Source organism: Pteropus alecto, unplaced genomic scaffold (genome assembly GCF_000325575.1).
Source record: "Pteropus alecto unplaced genomic scaffold, ASM32557v1 scaffold3, whole genome shotgun sequence".
Taxonomy (NCBI): domain Eukaryota; kingdom Metazoa; phylum Chordata; class Mammalia; order Chiroptera; family Pteropodidae; genus Pteropus; species Pteropus alecto.
Window position 1 is genome coordinate 49180105 of NW_006442484.1, and position 10719 is coordinate 49190823.

A 10719-nucleotide genomic window follows, 5' to 3' on the forward strand; every position below is an offset into this window, starting at 1 on the left:
CATCTCCATTACTCTCATATCACCTTCCTTTCTGAATGTATTTCATATTGCAGCTAGAGGGAACTTTCAGCACTTGTTAGCTTCTGCAGCCCCTTCTCTGGAAATGTCCACTTCCAAGCACATGATAGTGGGTCTTTGTGGCCCTATATTTATTACTTCTGACTAACAACAACAACAAAAAAATTCAAGCAGGATGGTCACCTGGGCCAATCAGATAGAGTTTCTTGAGAACTTGGGGTTAACACTAACAACTGTGAGTATATCTTATTAAATATTTTAACTGGAAGAATTTGCACATGTAGGAGTTATGAGGTAGTATCTTATGCCTAATGCACAAGGAAGCTGGGAATCTAGCTCAAGAAGAGAGAAAGAGGTATGTAAAGACAGGAGCAAATATAGGACCCTTTTGCCTCAGAAAAAGAGAGAGACGAGCTTGACTTCTGATGGCTTTAGAGTTCCTACCCTCAGCCCCTCATAAGGCTCAACCAGTCTTTCAGGTTCATGATTTATCCCTGAGCCTATGATTTCATATAATGGATCTGAGCTCCCCAGCCGGTATGCTGAAGCTGTGTGCTGTGATACTGACCCCTTGAGCCCTTTGGGCAGCTGGAGTCCCCAGGCTGATTGCCTCCTACCACAAGCAGCCTCCTCTGTTTTCCCCAGGGTGCTATATAAATATTATCATTTCCATCTGTGCTGGATATGAAAAAGGTTGAAAAGCACTATGATATATAGTTAATAAATTTCTCCTTTTTGCTAAGTCAGCTCAGGCAGAATTCTGTTTGTTGTTGTTGTTTTGTTTTGTTTTGTTTTTGCCACCAAGAGCTTTGACTGAGACATCTTTCCAAAATGTAGATTTGGGCTGATTGTTCTCCTATGTGAAACCATACAGTGCTTCTCTAATATCTTTGGGGGTTAGATCATACTCTTTGATGTAACAACTAAGTAAAGAAGGCACTCTTTTTAGTGAAAAGTATGCCAGACCTCCTATAATCATGGGTCTTTGTAGGCCTTGTGTTTCAACACTTTTCCACTCCTCTCTCTTTGCTTGGTTAACACCTACAGTTGTATTATTGTTGTTATTTTCAATCTAGATGTTATGTGCTGTGGAAAGCACTTCTCTAACTCACAGATTTGAGGCTCAGTGCCCTCAGTGCTCCTACAGGTGTCTATGAAGTAGACTTCTATTAGGCTATAACACACTGAATAATAAATTTCTATTCCCTTACCTAATCTCTTTCTTGAAGACAGAGTATTTGCTTTGTTGATTGTTGTACTCTCAACATCTGGCACATGCAAGGTGAACAACGAATATGTATTGTGGGAGCAACGCTATCGACAGTCCTTGGATTTGTCTTTATTCAACTGCTCTTTCCACTCCCTTCCATTCCCTTCTTCCATTCCCATTCTAAACGTTCCCCGTCCTCTTCGAACCCTCTTCCATCACTCATCTATAATCTCATTTCCTGTCCAACAGAGGACCTGAGGCATGTGCATCCTTTCTCTGCTCCCTATCCTTTTATCTATGGCCGCAGTTTCCTCTGCTCTCTGAGAATGAGATACTCCGCCAGCTGTTCATGGCCAACTGCATTCCCATCTCCCTCAACCCACCCCATTCTTGCTTCTTTCAGGATAGCCATCACATTTCTATATCTATCCTTAACATCTTTATTGACTCCTTCTCCTAAGCCTATAAGCATATTCAATTTTTCTTTTAAAAAATTGAGTTCTTTTCTCTGGGGATACTGAACTTCTTAGAATTTTTGAATAGTTCACGATGCTTTTTGTATTTTTTCGCTATACATTTTCTTCTACATAGAATTAACTACTCTTCCTGTCTTTAAAAATAAAATTTTAACCATCGAGGTCCATCCTCAGTAATGTTTCATCCACGAAACCTTCTTGATATCTCAACTGAATGTAGTCTTGTTCCTGTACCTTTTTTGAGTCATTTATTAAAATTTATTTCACATTATATTTTTTTGTGTATGTATTTGCCTCAACATCTAAACTACTACAGCTCCAACTCAACACCCCCAAAACTATAAACTTATTGACAATGAAAACTATATCTTACTCATTTTTGCATTTTTAAGGTATCAGTACTAAGTCCAAAGGCAAGACAAAATGGTATAACAACATTTAGTATTTATTTTTTACTATGTTCTAGGCAATTTTCACAAACTATTTTATTCAATTTGCATGACAACCATTGATGTGGTTTCTGTTATTATCCCATTATAAAAATGAGGCATATATTTGTTATAGTGCAGATATAAGTTTGAATCTTAACTCTACCACCTACTGGCAGTTATATCTGGAAAGGTATTTAACTTCCCTGAGTCTCATCTGTGGCAATGCTCTACCTCATAAGATTGTCGTAAATATTTAAAGAACTAATAGTGCCAGCCATGTACAATTTACTTAATAAACATTAATTCTCCCTTTTTTCTTGTTTCACATATACAGATACTCAATAAATATCTGTTGAAATAAATTGAATATCTCTGTATCTGGGTACCACTACAGATAGGGCTAAAGAATACATTGTTCCCATGTGGCTTCTAAATTGCTCATTTAGTCTTGAAATATGGTTGTGCCATGTCTTACCTCTGGAAGTGTATTGAACTTGCATAGGAGATTCAAAGATATGAAAAGAAGGGAGTAGATGTAGCATATGTCTCGTTATTTCTTTAAACAGTCAAGAATTGTACTGATGATAGAAACCAAGAGTGGAAAACAAAGACATCAAGTACATATTTCTAATATGATGGTGTTTCAGTTACTATGGCTATATAATAAATTATGCAAAATATATTTGAGTAAAACAACCATTTATTATGCTCATGGATCATGATGATTAAGAGTTTAGAAAGAACACAAAGGCGACAGCTTATCTCTGTTCCACAATGCCTGGGGCCTCAGTTGGAAGACTCAAAGGCTGGGGGCTGGAATTATCTGAAGGCTTGCTCATAGTTGGCAGTCATTAGCTATTGGCTAGAGGATTCAGTTTCTCTCCGTGTGTAACTTCTGTATAGTATCTCCATGTGGACTGGTATGGGCTTGCTTACTGCATAGTGGCTGGGTTTCCACAGAACTGGAAACAGAGAGGGCAGGGTGAGTGAAATCGAGAACAAGGAAATATAGACCTCACCTCTTGATCAAAATGTTGATGTTACATTGTAAGAAGAATATGTAAAATGAAATATATATTGGTGTGGCCATTTTGAGAAGATACACTCTGCCACTGAAGACATATATACATACCCAGCATTTTGTAGCCCATTACTAAGATTATTAAATGCATGCTTTAAGTTGTAATTTTTGAGATATAAAATGCTAAAAATCAAGTGATGTCTTTGACCAGTTTTTATCTTAAGGCTGACGTTTTAATAACATCTAATAGTTGTTTCAAGTATAATAAAAATGGAAATACTTCATTTTGGGAGGTAGGCAAAATGATAGGGAAAAGATTGTGATGCCTTTTAAGTCATTACAAATCAGGTACTTTCGAATCATTAAAAAATCTGATACTTTAACTATTATATTGTCTGTTTTCCCAAGGATGTCTCCATTCCCAACATTTTCCTTCCTAAGAATATATTTCCTTATCTACATTATTTTCAATAATTAAATGCAATAAAAGAGCTTAAATGTTTTGCTTTTGGCACCGAGTTTGACATCATTCTTTTTAATCCAAATATTGCTTTTTGGAGTTTAATTAAAATGTCAAAGATCTCATCTTCAATCTTTCTAAAATGTCTGTCAGAGGACCAGAGTAGAGAAAACTACTCTTAAGGTCACAAAGTCAGATTCTTATTCAGATAAAAAATCAGCCAAATTTATACTCTGGAAACATACTCTCTTTCTTTACTGTTTTCATCTCAATCTTCTTAGGGATTTCTCTTCCTCCTTGATGCCTGAAGTATCTTTAATAGTCTTTGATTCCAGAGTTATAGATACTGTGTTAATATTAAAATCTATCAGTTAGGGTAATTTAAGCACACAAAAGAATTTAATTAATATTTATAGTACTCTTTCCTCAAAGCACATTTTGATTAGAGGAGTGGTTGGGGGAGTCACAAATATGGAGATAAGGAGCATACAGACTGAGGAGGATGGGACACCCAAAGTCAAACTTCATCTAGTTCTCCCTCTTGCCCAGACCATGTACATGGTCTTAGCTTAGACAGAGGAAAATTATGAAGTTGGACGAAACATAAGAAATACTAAACAATGTGGATGGATAGAACACACATTAGAGAGTTACATAATTTCACGCAGAGGATTTGAGCTATATGATGAGAGAAGAATGGCAGAATATCAGTTAGCATGGAATATAAAGTTCAAAAGTTTAAGCAAAACTTTTGGAATGAGAAATCAAGGCACATATAAACCAGATCCTTAGATAACAGTTATTAGCAGTAATGACTCCTGGTGTGTCTAGAAAGACCAACCAAGAGTTTCAAGCATTTTTCAGGTGGAACTTCAGATAGAGATGACGATATAGGTAATAAGAATCACCTTTGAGTATCAAAGTGGGACTACATTTCTGGAATTCTTAAGTTTCTGTGATCCAAGAAAATGAGCTTCTGGGTGATTTATGAACTATTTTGTCATTAAATTCATTGCATGATGTTCAGAACATTTATCTTCTTGCTTAGCTAAAAATCTTATACTGTTTGTATATTCTCAAAACTGAACATCTACATTTATCTTGATACTATGATATAAGATTAACTTCTGAGCTAACATTTTAGACAAAAAATAAGATGATCAGAGAAATATAGTAAGTATGTAGATGGAAGAGGGTGCATAAAATTACATAAAGAAAAATAGCAAAAAGGTAAAATATGTGAAAATTCTCTTTTCCTCTAAAGCACTGAATAAGTACAAATATAAAGTTAGTGGTAGTATATAATATTGTTATTTGAAGCCAGTTTGTTTACAAGAGAACAGTGCTGTGTGAAAGAAGGTTCTGAATTATTCACAATAAATCTTTTTTTGATATGAGTTTTTAACTGACTTCTAAACCTTCTCTGTAAAAGAAATGCATACATTTTTAAAAGAATGAACATGTGTTAAAGGACTTATTTTCCATTTAACTCCCTCTGTCAGTTTTCTGATTCATTATTTTCCCACAGTTCTTTTAATATAGACCTTAATGGGTTCTCCTAATCAGCTTTTCATGAAGCAATATAAAGACAGGATTACAGGGCACACATATCACAGAAAAGAGCCTCTTTGTCCCATAGCAATAGGTAGGTAGATATTAGACAATTATGAATTAAAATAATAATCATTAAATGTAGCACAAGTCAATTATGTAGCAGAACTAATTACTGTTCAGGTATTTTATACTTTTATCAAATGATTGAGGTCTCAGATGATACCTATCTTAAGTATAGTTGTTTAGTAACTAAACTAGATTAAAAATTAATTTAAAAAATAATTATGAAACATCAGCTTGGCTCTTACAATGTGCACTGGTTCTGACCACCATAACCCGGGCTACTCCACTTGTAACAGGAAAAGATGGCAAAGCTCAGAGTTTAAAAGCAGAACTCCCCGGATTTAGGAGTTCTGAGACTGAGCACCTGTCAGAATTTGGTGGTGCAGAACTTCTCTGAGCCTCATTTTTCTCACCTAGAAGTAAGAAAACTTGCCTTTTACTATATTATGAGGTTTTAGAAAAGATCAACTTGGGTCAAGTATAAGAATGAGAATATATTTTGTATAAACAGAATCCTAGGCTCTAACCCTTTGGATGTGTTAGTGGTCATAACCCTGACATGCAAACTCCGTTTGATCCTATTTGACTTACCCAACTATCTCTCGTTCAATCAACATCCGAAATTTTCCCTTCCTCCGTAAGTGGCCCTGAATTGAAGAAGACACATAAATCACTTTTATTCAACAAATTTACATTAAGTGAAATTTATGTCCCAGGGGAATAGAGCTCACATGACTACATGTAACAAAAATATGAAGATTGCTATTAATATGTAAGATATATTTGATATATATGATATGAGATATATATGAGAAATAGATGAGCTCATGTTTAGTTCTGCACATGATTTACTTTATGCTCACACTCTAGCTCTTAATAGGCTTCCCTGATTTTACTTAGGTCTTGAGGACAAGGACTATGTGTCATATCCTAGCCTGGTCTAATTTATTTAATCATATAAAATGCATGTTCTCATTTTCAAATGAGTAAAGTGCTGAGAAAATAGTGTTGGCCCTGTTGCACATAAGCAAAAGTGGATGCTAAGAGCCAGTATAATTTAAGCAAATGGATGTGTTTGTAGAGTAGCAAAACTAATGCTTTCTGACAGTTGCTCTGGCCTTTATCTTAACCTCTATTTTCCCAGTTACAAATAGAAAGTAGAATATCTAAGGTGCCCTGGAGGGGTGCTAAAGATATATTATGAGTATCAGTCCCTGGAAGTGGAAAAACTCAAGTTGAATCTTGATAATAAATTTTGGCCCTCTTTTACTGTTGTCCGTTTATAATATCATATATGTGAAAACCTTTGCATCTTCACCTAGCAGTATATCAAAGGTCAGTATTCTAAAATAGCATAAACCATTTTAGACTTTGAACATATAAAATGTAAAAGTGAAATATATCATTACTTTAAAATTTTGGCAATGTGATATGTTCAAAAACAACACTAAATGCCTTAAGGATGACTTCTGTCTTTGTTTCCTCCCTCCCTCCTACTGATTCCATAAACTTAGGCAATGTAACATCTCTGGTCCTTAGTTGATGCTGATAAAACAAGAGACTATATGAACAAGGGGACTGAATCAGATGATTTTTATGAGCCCTAAAGTCTGTGATTATAATATTGTGATAATGATTTTAACCAATGGCTCAGGGGCTATAGGGGTAAAATTCAACATCATAACGATGCTTTATATCCTTTCATTAGAGCCCACTAAAACATTATCCTGAGGTTATATTCTTCTGTGTGAGGTTAATTCATTTAACAATAACCTATCAACTATCTACAATATTCTGAGTCTTCTGTGTGAGGTTAATTCATTTAACAATAACCTATCAACTATCTACAATATTCTGAGTATTCTCTGAGACCCTGGGAGAAATGAGCGGGAGATAAAAATGAATAAATCACTGTGCCTGCTCCAGGGAGTGTTTCCAATTTAGAGGGCAAATAAACACAGAAACAAATAATTACAGTAGAATGCGGTATGATAATGGCAATATACACAGAGAACTATGAGAGTCGAGTGGGAAGTGGAGGGCTCTGGGACGAGGTTGTTAGACTTTTAGGCTTCTGACACTGCAGTGTGGTATGATGGATATGCCCCTGAACACAGAACCAGAACAATGAGGTTGTTTTTACCAACTTTACTTATTATTGTCTCTGCCTAGTTGCAACATAACACGGAACAAATCACTGTAGTATTTCTATCTGGAAAATGAGGGGATTTATACTAGGCAGTTTCAAATTCTATTAAAGCTCTAAAACCCTACAACTGTCTGGCAGATAAGCCAGTTTTCTATTTGATACTCACTCTTCCCATCTTTCTTAACAAAACAATCTCAATTTTATTTGAAGTTACAATATACTCAGATAAAAACTTGATTTTTCAGCTGCCTTTTTAAAATAGGGATGGCCATGTGACACATTCCAGCCAATGGAAACAAAATTGAATGCTTAATTTTCCTGATATAGACACTATTCTTTCTCCTTTTCACTTCCTTCTTTATGCCTAGAATCCAGCAAAGTACTATGAATGCAAATACCATCATTACAATGGAAAAGTAAGAAGCTATAAGAAACCTTTAATGGGTCCCTTAACAACTGCACTGTCCCTAAAATACTTATTTTCAGACTTGTTACCTAAGTAATATTTGTAATCTGGTTTCTGTTACAAGCAGCTAAGATCAATCCTAATTTATACAGGTCTGTAAGCTTTAGTATCAAAATATAGTATATTCTGAATTCAGAAGCTGGGCTAAGTTATAGTTCCATATGACATAGTTTCCTATGTTAGTATCTGAATATGTGTATGTATATGTGTATAAGCATGTATGTATACAGGTCATATCTGGATACTATGTAAGTTGTAAGACCGTGACTTCTAGATTTGTAGCCCTACTCAAAACTTCTCTTCTGACCTCCAAGACAATTGTCATCCTAATCTCTCTCCTTGGATTTCTTAGAGCTCCCTCTAACACGAAATAATCTAAAACAAACATTTGAACAGGCACAGTCTACAGCCATGCCACCCTGATCGTGCCTGATCTCATCTGATCTTGGAAGCTAAGCAGGGTCAGCCCTGGTTAGTACTTGGATGGGAGACCATCTAGGAATACCAAGTGCTGTAGGTGAAAAAAAAATTAAAAATAAAAATAAATAAAGTGCACAGGCACACCCTCAAATCCAAATGTTCATCCAGTGTTTGTCATCTTCGTATTGGCAAGTGTGTCCAATCAGATAGTTAGGCTAGACAACTTGGAATTACCTGTGACACTCTTCTCCTACATGAGATATAGCCAAAATTTCTTACATTCTTCTCTCAGTGCAGTCATTATTTAATTTCTTTGGGACTCAGTTTTCTCATTTGTAAAACTGATATAATAATAGTTTCTATAGTATAGGATTATTTTCAAGATTAAACTAATTAATACATATAAAATATTAGAGCAATAGACACATGCTAAAGTGCTCAATAAATATTTATCATTATTATTCTTGAAATAGAAGTAATATAATAATTACAACTTTTCCAAATTTACGTACTTTGATATTAGATGGGTGAATGTATATACATGTATAATTTTTATTTTGATTCATTTCAGGATTCATATGAGTTATGAGAGAGTCAGGTTCTATATGTACATTTTGATATATGTGTTGCAAGTAAACTGAAAATATAATGGATCTAAATTTTAATTCATGCAACAAATATTAAATGAGCACTTTCTATAGTCCAGGCACTCCTCTTAGCATCGAATATTCAGTGGTAAACATACAAAGTCCAGAATAGAATTTTGAAATTTCATGTCTGCTTCCTCGTCAATGAAATAAAATGGTTGAATTAGAAGTAGATGAAATGGTGTAGAAAGACATGAAACTGGAACATGGAAACCCTTGAATGCTAGGCTAAGGAGTGTGGCCACAGTTTGATATGCAGTAGAGAACCAATAAAAAAATTTTAATTGCTACAATAGAAGTTAGGCTTTATGAAGTTTAATTTGGAAGCATTGTGTAGGATGGATTGGATTCTGGATTTTACAGATAGAAATATTCACCTATGTATAGAAAATGGTTATTAGCACTGCTCCTGCAAGAGGTAAGGCATGTAGAACACCTGGGAACTACCAAAAAGGTAGTTCATGACATAGCACATAATTGAAATAAGAAACCCCTTTAGATCTGGACTTGTTTTGTTTTGTTTTTTCTCAATGTCTCTATGTCTATATGAGCGTATAAATAGAAAGACCTGTGTTATTAAATAACTTTCATGCCAGGAACCCAAGTAGGGCAAGAACTGTATCTGGATACTGGCTCACCAAACATTGGGCTCAGTGTGTTCTCAAGTCACTGTACATTGTCCCCAGGAAGCATCTTGCCTCCCTGGCTTGCATTTACTTAGGCTGACTGCCCAGGTACACTGGCAGCCTGGTGTAAGCAGTCACAGTATAGCAGGCAGCAATGAAGTCTTTACTCCGACAACATGCTTTCCTAGATTTTTCCCTGAGGCGATAGTACCAAGATGGACTCTTTGGATTAAGAAATAATCCCCAGGAGTCAACGATAATGAAAGGAATAGAGCCTCAAAAATTTAATTTGAATAAAAGAAATGTGACTTAATTTTGTACCTCATGCTGGTAAGTGGGACATGCTGATTAAATTAAAATGGAGCTCTAATAATGATAATATTATAAAAGACTAGGATCAGGTAATAGAAATATCAAGGAGATGTTGATGGAATTTTGAGAGTGAGAATTCACTCTTTGTGGAGTGGAAACTGCCATATACTCTAAGAACTGATTTATTTTATGTCTTAGGGATATGAATTGCCTCGATTTTTATCACTGTGTCTAATGTGCCTTTTCAAATAGGATACCATTTATTTATAATTTTGTCATATCTCCCTCCATGATCTGCCTGGCAAAAGCCCCATTCATTTTGAAAATCCAGCTCAGATGTCGCCTCCTTCAGGAATCTTTTATAGACTTCATAGAGAAAAGTCCTCCTCCTTTGATACTTTTATAAATGATGTACTTTTCTGTTGTTAACCTTGTCCCATGTATTTTATTTCTCCTATTAAACTATGAGCATCTTAGTTATGTTTATGTTAGAATCTTCATTACCATCACAGTGCCCATAGAAGCCATTTAGTAAGTATTTGTTTAATGAATGAATAAAAATTCAATAAAATATATTGATCACTAGTTAACATACCAGCACTGTGACTACAGTAGTGATCAGTACTGATTAAAAGAGTTATGATCTCTGTCTCTAGAACTTTCAGTCCGTTTGGGGGGTGGAGTGTTATACAAATAAAATGCTAATTACAACCCGATATGAGAGACATATGTCTAATCTATACCTATATTTGTAGGGGTACATAAGATGAATGTGACTCCTGTGTCTAAGTATTCTAATATCATGTATTTTCATTTTGAAAGTAATGACGTTATTCAGAAAGTGGCATCCACAATCCTCAACCTAA

The 10719-nt window shown here is 35.1% G+C and overlaps 1 pseudogene; it reads left to right on the top strand.

The window, feature by feature from the left end:
• Positions 1-8249: 8249 nt before the first annotated feature.
• LOC112470630 lies at positions 8250-8368 on the top strand (annotated as a pseudogene).
• The last annotated feature ends 2351 nt before the right edge of the window (positions 8369-10719 follow it).